General features: G+C 39.0%; 1 protein-coding gene across 39 annotated transcripts in view; it reads left to right on the top strand.

Moving 5' to 3' along the window:
- Positions 1-16746, top strand: part of ZBTB20 (zinc finger and BTB domain containing 20) — a 770050-nt gene that overhangs the window by 413152 nt on the left and 340152 nt on the right. For all 39 annotated transcript variants that reach the window (XM_070508896.1, XM_070508879.1, XM_070508901.1 and 36 more), the window contains one exon: positions 3061-3108. The gene's annotated coding sequence lies outside the window, so the exon portion shown is untranslated. The remainder of the gene's footprint in view (positions 1-3060; positions 3109-16746) is intronic.

Here is a 16746-nt window from a genome sequence, read left to right as displayed (position 1 = left end):
GATGTCCTCTGGGAACATCTAGGAACAGGCAGTTGTCTGATGAGGGAGCTTGGAAGGCGTTTGGGGTTTGTTTTGTTCTTCCTTTTCAGTTTCTGCTTATCAAATGGTTATAATATGGATACAAAATGATGAAGAGCACAGCACCAGGCATTGCTAGCATCTGCTAGGGTGTGTGAGGAGTAGAGGCGGTGGTAGTTCTGATTGCTCTTAATGCAATCGGAAAAGGTGAAAATGGGCAGGAGAGAGGATGGATGTGAGTAAGATAGGTTGACTCACTTCATCTCCTTGTATTTGGGATCAGTCTCATTCCTTTAGGTCGTATTTTACTTCTGGGTGGTAAGGCCATATGAAATTGGTTCATTTGAGTTTGCTGAAGGTGAGAGGTGAGTTTTCCTTTACTTTAAAAAAGAATTTAGGCTATTTCCTAATTGTTTAACTTTCTCTTGTGTGTTAGCTGTTGTATTTAGGATTCCTTTTGTATGGAAAAACTTAGTGCATAAAGATAAAAATCCAGAAGAGTTTTGTGTGGTTTTCAGGTTTCATCACCCAAATGTGAGGCCTTCTGTTGCAACAACTGAAGGATCATGATCATTGGGATTATCATGTCTCCATATTTATGAACATGTGGAGACAACTTTTGTTGCTTAATATGAGTAATGGCTAAGCTAATATATATTTTTAAAGTATTTTATAAATACATCTCCTTTCAGCTTTTTTTCCCTTAGAAGAATCTATAGTTCAGGTAGATTTGTTTGTCGAAAACTAGTGAAAATTTGTCAGAATATTCTAGTCTTTAAGTGGGAATTAACATTTACACATATGTTTTTTTCTAAGTATCCCTCTACACGGGTTATAGCTGCGTTTGGATTACAATATGCAATTTTGTGTGTATGTACCTGATGATCAAAATGAAATCTGCGCCATGTAAAATATATTCTTTATAATGTAATTTTGACGTGATTGATTATCTGTAACTAGGCACTTATTTTTGGTGTGTAGTTCTGTATACAGGAAGTCATTTAAGGTAGCCTGATTTTCAATTGGGTTGCCTGGATTTAAAAGAAAACTTAGAAGTCTATAGAAGAACATTTTCTTTGTTTTCAAAAATAGTTAGAGGATCCAGTTATAAAAGAAATAGACCAAAAACATCCTTGAGTAAGCATCTTTGAAATTTTTTCCTGCCTCAGTTTGTCAAAATAACTTCCATTTTCATCTCAGTGGGTTTCTGCACTCTCTGAACCGTACTTAGGGCAGAATTGACCTTTCACTGCCCAATAGATGCCAGCTGATTCTGTTCAGCCCTCATTTTCAGTTGTAACCACGGCCCTGGAAACATATAGACTGCTAATTTTTCTTCTGCAATATGGGATCCAGGCTTAGGAAAGGCTGGCGGGCCTAAACCTTCTATTTCCAGGGCATGCAAGAAGCTAGGGAGAGTTTTAAACATTTTCCAATTTTTCAGAAGTCCTTTACAACTCTTTCAACCCAGCTTTTCATTGCTGTTGGCAGTAGTAATAGATATTTTTAAATGCTGCAACAAGAACCTCAGTCACTGACTTACCTTCTCAAGCAGAAACACTCTAGTTGTGCCTGGCACATAGTAGCTGCTTCATAAATATTTTACCATGTTTTGGTGAGCTGCTGTGGCCATTCCCACATAGTGCTTATACAGGTAAGCAGTAAGCCATGCGAGTAATAAAGGGGTAAGATGAAATGGGCTACAGCGTTCTTCAAGCTTCAGCAATGGACAGAGCATCCCATTTTACAAGAAAATCTTTGTCTTTATAAAAGTTGCAAATTGCAGAAGGCTATTTTATAGCTTTCCTAGAGGTCCTTTTTAATGGTCAGTGCTGCATAGACCATTGGCTCATTTAGAAAACATAATTTTTGGCAAGCTACTTTGGTGATCCTCATTAAGTTTCATATGCAAATGTGTTAGGTACTTGTTAGAATCCTGGGTCTCAGATATACTCCTCTTGCACTCTGTCACGGGGTCCTTTGAATCTCGACTCTTCTCATGATCCCTGGAAATTGTTTTTTAGACTTTTTTTTGCTTATGTAGGTCCTAGGATGATGACTATAGACAGATTTTACATAGAGTTCTTCTTTTATATAGTATTTTACTATTTTTAGCATCAATGATTCCTGATCGTTCTAAATCAGTTTTGGCGTAAGTTAGTTATACTTGCTATTTTCGTTCTGGTGATGATATTGGGGGTGGGAGATGATCTCTGGGAAAACCACCTATGGCTTCTAAATTATAAAAGCAGTGAAAAGACAAGCATGTGGATTTATTGATAGACTGCTGCTCGTTAGGCAAGCAATTTTTAACATGCAGATTGTATAATATTTGGGGATTTTGTTGCTCCACAATAGAAGCATTTTAAATGTTAATTTGGGGTTTGTTTTGTTGCTCTGTGTCTTAGGATAAAAGTTTTTGGTTTTAAAAGGTTTCCTTTCACTCATTCCATTTGTCTTACAGGACTTGGAATATAATACTATACATTTATTTATACTCATGAAGGAGGATAAGGCCAGTAACTCACAACTCATGAAACCAGGGGTAAATAATCCATTGCTTGTTCCCCCACCATTGCCACAATATTTATATCCAGAACACAAGTAACAAACAACCAAAAACAAGGAGAAACCAGTTAGTTTTTATTTACAAAATGTGTAATCAAAAGTACAGTAAAGTTCAAATGGAGCTGCAAATCCTGGTGGTTCACAATGGTTTGATTTATTTTTTTAAACAGACCATGGATAATTAACCATAAAACATAACTTTCTCAACACAAGTTACAGCGAATTGCAGACATGGGCAACAAGTCATTCACAACTGGTTAGAGCTTGTGAAGTTAAACAAGCAGGCAGTTACAAGAGCCACTTTCTCAGTGCACAGTTGTATTTTCATTCCCAAAGGGAAAGATCCTTTGCTTTTTATATAATATCACCAAGTCAGTGTCCCAAAGTGAGAAGTCAATGAGTTATTTTCTATGAATGCCATGTTGTCGTACATTCGTTAAATACCTCATGTTTACTGTGCTCTCTTCATTTCAGAAAGTTTCATCATCACTAACTGGATATTCCTCACGACGTTACTGTCTGGTAAGTAGGTTTCATTGTCTCTAAATGGCTGTCCAAAATATTGAGCTGCAAAGAAGTCAAGTATATTTCTCCAAACCTTAGAAAGAATTAGACTGGAAGGCGTGATGAGTCCACCACCTCAAGTACTAAATTTGATCAGAACATATTTTGATGTTGGTGAAGGGTACATCTTTCATATCCTATTTGTTCATTTGAAATGCCATCATTTAGAATGATAAAAATCGTGATCCCAAGAACATATTATCACTGATTTTGATGAATATTTTACAAAGATTTTGCTACATAGGGGTGGAAGTATTCAAAGGACTTGTTTGGAAGACTCTCCAAGAGGGAGAGATATATTTCCAAAGGAGACTCCTGAGTGAACAGAGAGGGTGATATGGTGAAGTTGGGCACTGATGTTTCCAGTGTAGAATATTAGATGTTTCGGCATTAAGCAAACAAACACAAAACTCTCCACATACGTTTTGTGATGCATTGAACTACCTATTATATTCTGTGGCATGCTGCAAATTTGAAAGGCATTTGCTTCATTTGGATCAATCTTAAAATCAGACATGATTGCTCTGTGTACACCCACAAACAGAAGGGAAAATGCCCTTTAGGAACATGAATATAGCCACTCCCCCTTTAACAGTTAAGTAAGAGTACCAAGACCGGGATTGCAGGTGAGCCTGGTTTGGCACTTTAAGGTCTATGTGTCTTTTAGTGAAAATTTGTAAAGTTTCAAAAAGGTTGGTATTGTGGTCTTCTAGAACTCGAGATTTCAGTGGCTGGGAGGACAGTGCGGGTCAGAACTGAGGGTATATGGTAGAGATTCATCAAGTCAGACAGAGCCAGAAAGAGCTGACTTTGCTAGAGGTTGGCCTGCATTGAAATGCACTGGCGACTATACCCAAGAGGGAGGAGGAGTGAAGTGGGACTTGCCTGGCATTTGACAATATTCTGCCTGACTCTAGCCAGGGCTATTTAGTCATGAACATCATACTCATCCAAACCTTTAAAAGTTACACTCTTGACTTCACTTTATATGAATGTGCATAAAATGAGGAAAATGATCTCTTGGAGTAATAAAGATAGCTTTCAAACAGGGACTTTCCATAGCCGTTGCACATAATCCATAGTTGTCACTGTATTTTTGTTTCTAATTCTGTTCCACATCTATCTCTGTCTCTCTGAACAAATCCATCTCGCCAGTGAAGGCCACAAGCCTTTAAGATTGTAACTTCCCCTCCCTCCCCACTCGCACTCCCACGCTTTGCTTGTTATGCTGCCCAAAAGGAAACTCATATCAGCGTGAGCGTCAGGACCTCAAGGGACCGGCTTATTTGGTAACTTTCATTTGTCGCTCCTTTTGCATTCATTGCAAAATGATCTCATCACAAAACGGCCTGAATTTCACACTCTTTCTGGCTTGCAAAGAAGCCAGTTCCTCCCCTATTTCTATCCAACACAGAGAAACTCTTTATGTTTCTATGATCAGATAAAATCTGTATTGACGTTTCTTTTCCTGTGGGTGTATTTCCCTTCCAGGTATGAAGATTTAAACTATCAGGGCAATGCTGTGTGTTTGCAGTTTCTCTGTTTGAGCAAATGAAAAGCTCCTTGGGAAAGGAGAGCACATCTTATCCACTAATGAATAAATATTTATTTTCATTTTAAAATGATACATGCTCATTAAAAATAATTTGGAAACACACATAGGAGTAAAATGAAGAAAAATTAAAGTAATTATTTCTATAATTTAAATCCAATCATTAATAACCATTTGATATATTTCCTTACTTTCATCTTCCCCTGGGGATATATTTTTTTAAACATGCTGTAATCATACTTTGTATATAATTTTGTGGCCTGCTTTCAAAATTTAACCTGAAAATTCTACATGTAATTACACAGTCCTTAAAAACATCATTTTAAATAAATATATACTTTTCCTGACGAGGAATAGCTTATATAACCTAAATATCCAAGAGGAACGTTGGTTTTTGATTCGGTTTTTCACTTTTTACATTTCCACAATATCTTGCATATAAAGACTAAATGAATCAATCAATAAATAAGTAAATGAATAAAATTCAAATAAGTATATATTTTTAAATTTTTAATTATGAAAACTTTCAAAGACGTGAATGCAGACAGATTATTACAGTGAACTCCTATATACCCAACACCCACCTTGTACAATGATTAACTCGTGGCCTGTCATTTTCTGGTGCTAGTGCCATGTTATTTTGAAGCAGATCTCAGACATCATAGCATTTAGTCCATCAACATTTCAGGCCCATCAGGACTTTTTTACATAATAATGTTAAAAACATTCAGATAAATAGTTTTGATCATTGTTTACAGGATTATTTTTCTTCTGAGTATACTGCCGTCATATTTTCTAAAATGTAACAATTGATCATAAAAGCTCATCAGTGTGTTTCATAATATTCTCAGGTACATCTGTAAGCCATAGGGCCATTTGGTTGGCTAGAGAGAGTTCACAGCTTTGGCTAGGTTTCTTGGAGGAACTTTTTTTTTTTGGCACTTATTTTATGTGACTCAAATTTAGGATGATAATTTCTATGCCAGACCTATGTAGCATTAATTATACTCATTATTGGATATATGCTGTGTTATATACAATTCTGATTCTGAGGTGAGAAGAAAACACTCCTCTGATGACTTAGAAGTCCAGTGTGGCTGGCCAACCCATACTGGATAAATATGGTGAACCTACTTAAATCAAATCTAACACTGGATTTAAAAGTATATAGTTTTTTAAGGTTTATTGGCAGAAACAGAGGGTTTCTTCCTAAGGGGGCACTTAGGAAGTCTGAAAAGGAAGGAATTATATATTAATAGTCTGAATAATTTTTTTAAAAAAGGACTATGTTTGGGGAAGCAGGATTGGAGGGAGATGGTGCATTGCAGAACAAAGAGTGCTCCCTGTGTACCTGTATGTATTGCTCTAGTTTGTTCTGAGAATACTTAAAGAACCCTCTATGACTCGGCTTTCCACAGCTAGACTAGATCATTTACACACAGAGCTCCACAGATGAGGAATGCTCTGTGCAAATCAGGCTCTCCTTAGAGAACTAGACTCGGAGTTTTGTCCTGCCTCTCTGACTTTAAATTCCAGGTCAGTGACTGTTCACTAGCAGTGTGTTATGCAACAGGTGTATTCCACTCATCAGAAATTCAGGATGTGAGTAACTGTGTAACATACTGCATCAGTATAAACTGAATTTATGTGTTACTCAGGTCTATTTAATCTTAGGAGCACATTTTCCATTGGCCTCGAAAGTGAGTAGCTAGAATATTGATGTGCCTAACCCTTGGGGAAGAAAAAAAAGCTTCTCCACCACACTAAATCTCTAGAAAAATATGAGGGTTTACAGTATGGACACATACAAAATATTTTCAGCCAAAGTTGGTAGAGGAAAGCACATGGAAAAAAAAAGAAAGAAGAGAAATATAACATAAGCAATAAACTATCCCAAGCAAACAGAAAGCATCTGTAAAATTTGCCGGACTGGATGGTGTAAACAATACACTCTTTTTTGCTTTCCATTTCGTTTTCGCTTCCCCTCAGTCTTCTGATCATTCCTGTTTCTCCTTTACCCTGACGTGGTGTTACCGTCATTAAGATGTCCTCAAGAAGCCAAGAATGGATCTGATGGCTTGGCACTGAGGCAGGTCTTCCAAGCAAAGATAGGTAGGAGCTAGCCACTGTACTATTTTAAGCTGCAACGATATTTTACCATAACCCATAATAGCCGTATTTTAAAACAGCTCACCTTTTCATCATTATTTTAAGATTGATATTAACAACACAACAACTGAAATAAAGACATAAGTCTTCAGTTCTTCCTGCATCCTTTTCCTACATGCGGTATTGGATTATGTAACTCATGTCATATAAACCTAGAATATAAACTGCCTTTTAAAGAGAAGAGTACGTTTACCCATGTTTTTTTCCAGCTAATGTATTATACATTACACCCAAGTGAACCATCAATGCCTCATCAGGATAACAGCTATAACAATAATTATTATTATTAATGATAGCGTTTGCTTCTTGGTATGTGTGTGTGGCATTTCCTTATGCTTGGCCTTTGGGTCTGGTGTTTGTTCAGTCGTTGTTACCTTTGTGACCTGTGTGTGCTCAGGCTATAAAACAACATTTCTTGGAGTAAAGTAGTATTCCATATCCTCTGCCTCCTTCCCCCTAGCTAAGTTCAGAATCATGGTTGGATGATTCTGCTTATATAGGGCAGGGAATCCTTTGTAAATACTTCCATCAAGCCAGGATTTTCATTTTAAATCTAAAGACAAAGATAATTGCAAAGGAAAAAAAAACCTGTTTGCTCATATCATCAGATCCACGTTTCATGAAGTTGGCATATTTTCTGGATAAACTATTGGACATGTAACACACCATCACACACATTTACCAGAAGGATGGGAATGATGAGATTCCCTTTCTGACATAACTTTGGTGATTCTGCCTCACCTGGAGTGGTGAGGGAAGGACGAAAACCCCCCTCAAGGCAAAGATATTCAAAGAAATGATTTTGCAGCTAGCTCAGTCCTTTTAGACTGGAAGTGCTGAGGAGAAGTCTTCATTTTTCCCACTTCTCTAGAGATTACTGAAAGCCTATGGTATAAAGAACATACTTTGGAGATGGTCTTCTCTTTTGTGGATTGTCCATTAGTAAACCATGCTAGGCTCCCGAGAGGATTAGTTCTGTTTGTTGTGTCCTACTCCATGAAATATTCTTAGCATGCTGTTGATGTATACTTTTTGGTCAAAAGTAATTTGCTTTCTGGGTTTTTGATGGCCACACTGTGAATCAACCTAATGTATTTGTGGTGTGAGGATCTGTAACCTCTGAATACTAAGTTTAAAGACTTTTATAATTAATTATTTAAAGACATTTTAGCCCTTAACTCTTCCTCTCTCTTTGTCCACAAACAAGTTGATTGGTTAATCGTGTCTTTTTTATTGTTGTTGCTGTACACATTGCACATAAAACAGGAAGGAGGGAAGGTTGTAAGAGGTAATTACAGTGGCAAAATTGTACTTTCTCTAACTATTCTCATTTTCTAATGTTTGCTTACGTGAAGAACTGCACTCCAAGAAACGTATTTCAGTTTTGCTAAGAAAATGACAGAGGAGAAAGATAAATTCAGTTCTATAAAGTGATATCAAGTACAACTTGGCACAACTACAAACATCAACAGTTCATTCAAACCCTATTCCTCCACTCCTGGAGGACTTTGATGCTGGCTATCCCTTGATAATAAGGATTCAGAGCAAGGAAGAAACAGACAACTTTTGAGACCCTCGAAGGTCTAATCTTTCATGAGGACATGATAGGTCTAGTGGATTTTTTGGAGCCTGAGTTACTGCTGGGATGGCTCATCCATCCCTTAGAATCAGAACTCAACAGTTTTCTGCAGATCAAATAAAAAACCCGGAAGCTAAATGAATTTTTAAGATTGTCTCCAAGGTCATTCTTTCAACAAACTTTTGTTGATGTTACTATGCAACGGATAAATGGGAACCCATTTATTTTTTATACCTTCTAACTCCTTTTACTTTTTTATTTATTTTTTTCACTTAAGCAGGGAACAATCTCCGTATAGGTTGCTAAGGGCCCCATGCATATTCGCATGTAGCCAAAGATTCAGTCCCTTCCAGGAACTCTGGGTTGTCATACGGTGATCTTGCCTTTGTCTTCCTTATAGTTCTGCCTGTAGTGCCTGTCACTAGCAGTCAAATAAGGACAATTTTACCATTCTCTCCTGCTGCTCTAATTTTTTTTAGTGCCGGTACATGAATTTGTTATTCTTTATAATTCTCTTTGAAGTTGGAAATCCAAGGGGAATCTAAAACCGACCAGATGTTTCTGCTGCTGGAGAGGGAAGAGAGTAAGGATTAAGTTTAACAAAAACTTAGTCTCTAGGAAAAAAAATCATTTCAGCTGGAATTCATCCTCAAATGCACTCATTTGCTACATGTCTGTTAATTTACATTTACTTGTCCTTTGTAGACAATATTACCTATCAGTTTACTCGGGGGAAAATCCATAAATTTTGTGAACAATTACACGCATGTCATGGTTTGCTCAAGCCTGTTTCTCTCTTGGAGTTGTAGCTCTATTTCTCTACATATTCTCCTCGTGTGCTGTAACGTGAGAGTTTTCGGTTATTGTTGTTGTCCTTGTTGTTGTTGTTGTTAAAGGATTCCTATCATGTCACATCAAGCTAGGAGGCCAATTCTGCACTGTTCCAAGAGGGTAAGGCCAATGCAGCCTGCTGGTAGGGAGGGAAGGAGAAGCGATTCGCCAAAATGCTTAGCCTTTATGAAGAACTTCATCCTCTTTAGAGATATGTAAATCAAAACAAGAATAAGAGTGATGAAGACCTTGGAGTTGAAAAGGAAAGTCTTGAGGTCTTTCAAGGACTCAGATCATGTTGCAGACAGTGTGAATAAACAGGTTAGGAGACAGAAAATGGTAGAGAAAGTTGGGTCTATGAAAACACAAATGAGAAAAGGGCATCTGTGAGATGACATTCATGGGGCCTCTCAGACTGGGTTACCAAGGCTTTAGCCCCCTGTACAAGGGAAGAATGATTAAAAAATAAAATTGGAGAAAAGTCTTAGAAACCAATCAGAATGTTTTGGTGGTTTCCTTAGTACTTCACAAAAGCCTTGGATGGCAGAGATGGATTTTTTATTTGCTTGCTGCCTGCACCGCGTCTGTCACACTATCCCCTTACATTGCTCCCTGGATTTCCCGGGTTTCCCTAGGTTTCCAGGAGGAGAGAGAAATCTGTGAATAACTACTTTGCACTCCTTACCTTGTTCAGTGGATTAAAAGTTTGGAAACATTTCCCACACCCCATGCGGGATGAATACTCACAACTCAGAGTTTCTATTGCTCCAGCCCATCTTATTTTTAAATCGAAAGTCTGAGTCCTCCGTAATTATATTAAGCTTCTTAAGCAGCACATATCAATTGCATATACCATTTTAAGCATTTTCTCAGCCTTTCGAGAAAGAGTAGGGGAAGAGACAGAGAGAAATCACTTAGCAGCTGATTCACTTATTTTAAGCAGCTTTCCCCATTTTCAAATATAAAAAATTCAGGTCCTGGAACATTGGGTTATTTGAATGTTCTGTAAGAATTTGAAAAAAGATTTTTTAAAAATCATATGTTCTACATTCAGGGACCTGGATTTTCAATTTAGTCCTTAAAAAGATCAGGTTGAAATAAGAGAGTTTCAACCTCAACAGTTTCTCTTCTTCCTTTTCATTTATTTATCATTATTATTATTATTATTATCATCATCAAAGCAGATGGTAGGAAAAACATTTATGTCGGTCTCACTGCTGACAGAGCTTAACCTAATAATCCAAGACTTGGAACTTGGTGTTTCAATAAAGGAAACACTGTTTGAGGTATTTTCCATTCAAACCAGCCTCAAAAGTTTTTAATTAACACCATCAGAAATTAATGGGCTAAATGCAGGACAGGGTTCTGACATAGCCCACTCCTGGAAACAAGACAGCGAGAGGGGTCCATGGTGCATGTTTGTATTTTATAATGTATTTTTATTTACTTACTGAAGCAGAGTCCCAGCTGCACATTGCCTGGCAGAGCCGCAACACTGAACCCTGAGGAGGGCTGCTTCACTCCAGCAGTTTCATTTTGCTCTCTGATTATTGTCCTGAGCTTTTTGTGATTGTAATTGGTTAGAAAGTTTGAAATTAGCAAGTCCTTGTCAGCCCATGAAAGCTCTGAAATCACGAAGCTTGATACAGCCATCAAGCTTGCTGAAGCCCAATCATGCGGTGGGTTAAGAGCCTCAGAGTGTTGAGCCCCCTGCATCCTCTGGCCTTGTCCCAGTCACCGTCCATCACCCTCTGCTGTTCCCTGTGTTGGACGATGGCTGTTTGAGCCCTTTCTTTTCCATCACTGAAGCCTATTTGGGGATGAACAGATTGCAGACTGACTGATGGGGTGGGGGAAATGAGAGCAAATGGAATCAAGAGTGAAGTTGTGGATCTAGGGCATAGGGAGGCAGGAAAAGGGGAAGAAAAAGCATAAACGAAAAAGGAAGTGGGATATAAGATGGGAAGAGCTTTGTAAATATTGACATTTGGTTTCTGCGCAACTAGATTGGATGTCTCAGGATGGAACTCACTGACAGAGCCTAAATGGTCCCTGGGGCACTTTTTTATTTTTCAGAACTTTTTTTAAAGACTTGCCCACTCAATGTCAAAGGGAAGCCACATATGTTCATATAAGGGACCGTCATCTACCCGCCACATTTCCTAGGGATTAGGAATACAGTCCTTTCCTTTATATATTATAATAGAAGAATGAGGGGTTTATCAATTCTTCTCCTGTAACCATAAAAGTATCTATTGTTTTACCTTGTGCTCTGGGCTCCCAAACCAAAATTCTCCAGAAAACTCCTACGCTGCTTGGTGAATTGCAAAATAAACTCACCTTCAACCTTACAGCAACACAGGAACTGCTCGGGCAGGGTTAACTAAAGTGGGTATTGTCAGCAGTAACGAAATGTTTATAGAAGCTGAAAGGTCCTAATAACTTTCTATAAATCTTCTCGTTTATGTTGAAGGCCTTCAAGCTTAATGCATTTAGGTGCAATCCTTAACCTTTCCCATTTTTCCTCTACTTTAATACAAAACAAAACAGTACAAACCAAAGACAACAACACAGATATTATTGCCATGAGTTCAGAATGTCAGGAAACTTTTCAGTAGGCTCAGTTATGACAAAATGAGGCAAAGGTGCGTCACCATTTTTGGAAAAACTCGCTAAAGCAGTTCAAAGATTTCTTCCCTGAAACACAGGGAGATCGATACCTATCAACTTCCAGAGGGTAATTGGTAAACGAACGTCAGGATTTTCCTAAGACCTGCTAAGAGTCCAATCTTGACATCATAGCCAGAGTCAGGTAAGCAGGTTAGCAAGTCGACATTTTTCTGTTTTTTTAGCTGGACAGTGTCAGGATTTACTGTCCTAAAGCTTGACTTCCTGCAGAAGTCAGAGACACTTTATGCAGAGTATAATTTAGTAAGATGTCAGTCTAACCCTACTCCAGACAGCCCTTTAGGGGCTGCTAGATCAGGTTGCACAGTGTGTTATGCCCCCCTCGCCAAGTCTTGATAGGTCACTCTAGCAGATGTGTCTGGCACTCTGTCACTGTCCCTCAGATCACCCCTGATTTCAGCTGCATCTGAAGCAGTTCAGCATTAGCCCAGAGGCCCACCTCAAGAGTGCTTCTCTGCATTCTGCCCCCGGACCTTTGCCAAGAACTGAGAGAGCTCAATAAATCTACATTGGATTGGGGAAGGAGAGTTGGCAGCTTAATGCCCTAGGGAGGGCAACAGTCAATCAAAGGAGGAATAGAGCTGGAGAAAAAATGTTCCAGCCTCTATTGCTTTCTGACACTTCTAGAGGCATTATGTACAAGTCAGAGATCCTGGTAGAATTGCGTTCCAGTTGCCACACTGTTGACCTCTTTGACACGGACGACTTATTGTCTTTTCCTCCTCACTGACTCACTCTTGCCATTCCTTCACTCCTGCCTTCTGAGATCACCTTCCAAATTACTACCTGCACCCAAGTCCTTGTCTCAGACTCTTCTTTGGAGGGAACCCAAAATGATCAGGTACTCAGATTTTTTGTTTGTTTATTTGTTTTAATCAGTTAATTCATGGCATCTTCTTCTCCACGTGTACTACCCCCAGTGAATTTCTGCCCATTCATAGCCTGTTTACCAAAGCTAGATAGAAGCCCAATTGCTCACATCAATAGACTAACAGAAGAAGAGACATTGCTTTATTCATCTGTGGTCTCTTGTATCTAGCACTGCCCTGACACATAATAGGTGTTCAATTAATGTTTGTTGGATGAGTGAATAAATGCATATACTATACCAATGACTTTTATTGCCAGTAATAAGAAATACTGGTATGTTTCAATCGAGTGTGACGTGTTACAACAAATTTTTTATGAATAATAAATTTATGAAGTATATATATATGATTTACTCTTTTAAAAATTAAAGTAAAATGAACACAAGATTGTTTCTAAGATAAAATAACACTCATACACTTGTGTTGTCTAATATGCTTTATTAAGTGGGAGAAAATGGGTAGTGTTTTAGTTTGTACTTCAGAAATTCCAAAGACCTCTAGGTAAACCCATGGGCATGTGTTAGAATCTAAATACCATCTTTTTGTACATCAAGGTGGAGAAAAACAGGTGGAGAGCTTCAGTCATACGGTAGGAATAGTGGTAGATACTGGCACCATAATTCCTACACCAACCACAAACCGTTTGAAGTATCTGGTTAAATTCGACAGGTTTTTGAATGACTCTCATTTTGGGATATTTATTGCTGTGATTATGTGAAGCCAATCTGGAATGAGATATGGTGAAGTCTTGGTGGTGCGGGTTTTCTAGACAGAAATATAGGATCCACTCTGTCTATAATCAGCACCAGGGAAGAGCCTCCATCCTGCGAAAGAGATTAATGAGACTCCAGAACACAAATAACAATGAGATGGAAAGTTTGAAACTCTCTTTCTGCATCTCAGTATGCAAGACATGGATATTTTAAGGTTATTTCCAGGGAATGGGAACCAAGATGGTCACCCTAACACCACAAACCTCCTCCTTCTTAACCGATGTCCCAGTCTAGACTGAAGAAGGTGAAGAATCAGGAATATACTCCAGGAAAAGGCACTTTAATTTTCCAAGTAGTCTATTTTGACCCCACGTGTACAAAACGACCTGATGTTGCGTGTTCGCTGTATTCCTCTGGGGAAAAGAAAAAAGATTTTCTTCCCTACTTTTAGAAAATTTTTTCAGTTTTTATTCTAGGAAGATAAACCATTGATAATTACTGATTTGGGGGCGGGGGGAAGGATCCTGTTTCGGGAAGAAATGGTGATTGCCATTTACTTTCTTAGCGTTCCTTGTGACACCTGGAGAACTATAAAATTGTAAGTATTTAGAGCTGTTGTCTTTAAGCAAGGTCAACTATCTGATCTGCTGTTTTCCAAAGTGGACTTATTTGGAATTTGTACCATGCCTTCCAGCATAGTTTTCTAAATATCCTCATCTTTTCTGTAGTGGTTATTGATCAACTTCCTAGGAAATCCCTAACCACACTGGTGTTCTCCAGAAAATAACAGCTCGACTGTGAATGATCCAAAATTAGAGTCAGAGACAGTGATTATCATGGTGGATGCTCTTTGCGTTCTGAAGAGTTTGTGGTTGTGTCCAGTGTGTAGTTTGCCAAACTATGTGAGATGGTTATTGATCCCCTCAGGGAGGCCTACTGGCAGCTGGAGCCCCACGGGTTAGTCATAGCCAACCTAGCAGATCCTCCTCTAAAGCTCCAGATCCCTCCCAGTTTATCCCAGTAATCAGGACAAGTATTACCCTTTTCTATGTGTCCCACGACATGAAAAAGTTTGAGAAGTATTACAGACTGAATGTTTGTGTACCCCCCAAAATTCATACGTAGAAGCCCTAACCCCAATGCGATGGTGTTAGCAGGTGGAGCCTTTGAGAGGTAGCTAGGTTTTGGTGGGGTCATGAGGGTGGAGCCCCCACGATGGGATTAGTGTCCTTATGAGAAGAGGAAGAGCGAGCAGAGCTTTCTCTCTCTCCACATGTGAGGACACAGTGAGAGGGCAGCCACCTGCAAGCCGGAAGGAGGGCCTCACCAGAACCCAACCACACTGGCACCTTGATCTTGCACTTCTTCCCATCCAGAACTGTGAGAAATAAATTTCTGTTGCTCAAGCTACCCAATCTGTGGTATTTTAATATGGCAGCTTGAGCCAACTAAGACGACTAGTTTAATGGCTTTTAGTGAAGAATAAATGAAGTATTAGGAAGAGAAAATAGACAAAGGTAAGCTTGCTGTTTAGAAAGCTCCATTTCAGAAAGTGAACTTCTGTGTAAGGTTTTTCCATGTGACAGTGCTGCAAAGTCACGAGTTTCCCAGTTCAGAGGTTCATGTAGAATGTACTGGGACGCCACTTTAACTCTGTTTCTGGGAGACTCTGGTACTAGTCATTAGCGGGCAGGTGTAGGTGCGTGACTGGGCATATATATTCACCCTTAGCATGAGGGCTGTCATTTGATTTGTTCGCAGGGCCCATTTACTTTGAGTCTTCTGCCTCTTATCTGAATTGTTTTATCATCAAATAAAGATAAAAATTTTAATCAAAAGTATCTGCCTTGTTAGTTGCTTTGTTCCAGATGGTCTTGCCTGTCTGTGACTGTTTCCTGCCACGCCCAGCTAGTCGCATCATCGGAGACTGTGGTTCCCTTCACCTTTCTTTTCGAGTTTGCCTCAGTTCAGCTCACTGTGCCCACGTGGCTACCATCGTCTGTCCCCTGTGCCTTTGTTCCTCAGCGTGCAGTAGGATTAGTGTCAGCATCACCTGGGAACTTGTTTGAAACATAGACTCTGAAGTCCCACCCAGACCTACTGAAAAGAATATGCATTTTAATAAGATCCCAAATGCTTTGTTCAGTAAAATAGGAGAACCACATACATATCTGACTATAAAGCTTCTGCACTTATGAACTTTCAACTGACAACCTCTTTTAATATATGTGAAAAATATTTATGAATATATGATATGTATGATGCATAAATCAGAAAGAGTAGAAAACGTGCCACCATAGATAGCATTAATAGTTGTTTGTATATCAGTTTTTGCTGTGATAATGCGGCATAACAAACAACCCCCAAATTTCAGGGGCTTATGACTGTATTTATTTCTCACTTATAGTTGTGTGTGGCAGCTGGGTAGTCTGTTTCAGGCAATGTTTGGGTTCATATCTTCTCCACATGATTCTCATTCTGAGACCAAGGCAGGCGCCAGATACCCGGGACAAAGTTTTCTTATCACTAATTCCAGCAGCACGAGAGGCCAAGACAAATTACACGATCAGAATTAAATCTCTGCTCATGGCGTGTCTGCTGACGTTCCATTGGTCAAAGCAAATCACTTAACCAAACTCAAAGTCAAGGGACAGAGGTATGTACCCGACTCCCCACATTAGCACACACTGTACTGAGAGTTACAGTAAAGTCATGTGCTAAAGCATATGATGTGTATAGTAAGGTGTATGGATGTACAGTTCTATTATCCAGAGAGTGTGAAGAATTGAGGAAAATCAATCTACCACTTATAGTATGAGTTTGGACCCAGAAACAGATGACTTACGTAGTTACATAAGCAACTTAAGAAGCCTAATGGGGTGGAAGGGACTTTGTGTGTGTGTGTGCTGATAGCACATTTGCAGTTACAGTATCTCTAACCACCCTCCAGGGTCTTCTTCATAGATTACATCTGAATCCCTCAAAAATGATCATTACTGAGTGCCGGCCCAGTAGTGTAGTGGTTAAATTTGTGTGCTTGGCTTCAGCAACCCAGAGTTCGTGGGTTCACATCCTGGGCACAGACCTAGCACTGCTCGTCAAGGCATGCTGTGGCAATGTCTCACATAAAATAAAGGAAGATTGGCATGGATGTTAGCTCAGCAACAATCTTCCTCAAGCAAAAAGAGGAAGATT

This window comes from Equus asinus, chromosome 5 (genome assembly GCF_041296235.1).
Source record: "Equus asinus isolate D_3611 breed Donkey chromosome 5, EquAss-T2T_v2, whole genome shotgun sequence".
In the NCBI taxonomy this organism is placed as follows: Eukaryota; Metazoa; Chordata; class Mammalia; order Perissodactyla; family Equidae; genus Equus; species Equus asinus.
Note: the sequence above shows the minus strand (reverse complement) of the source record. Positions and strands in the feature narration are given on the sequence as shown.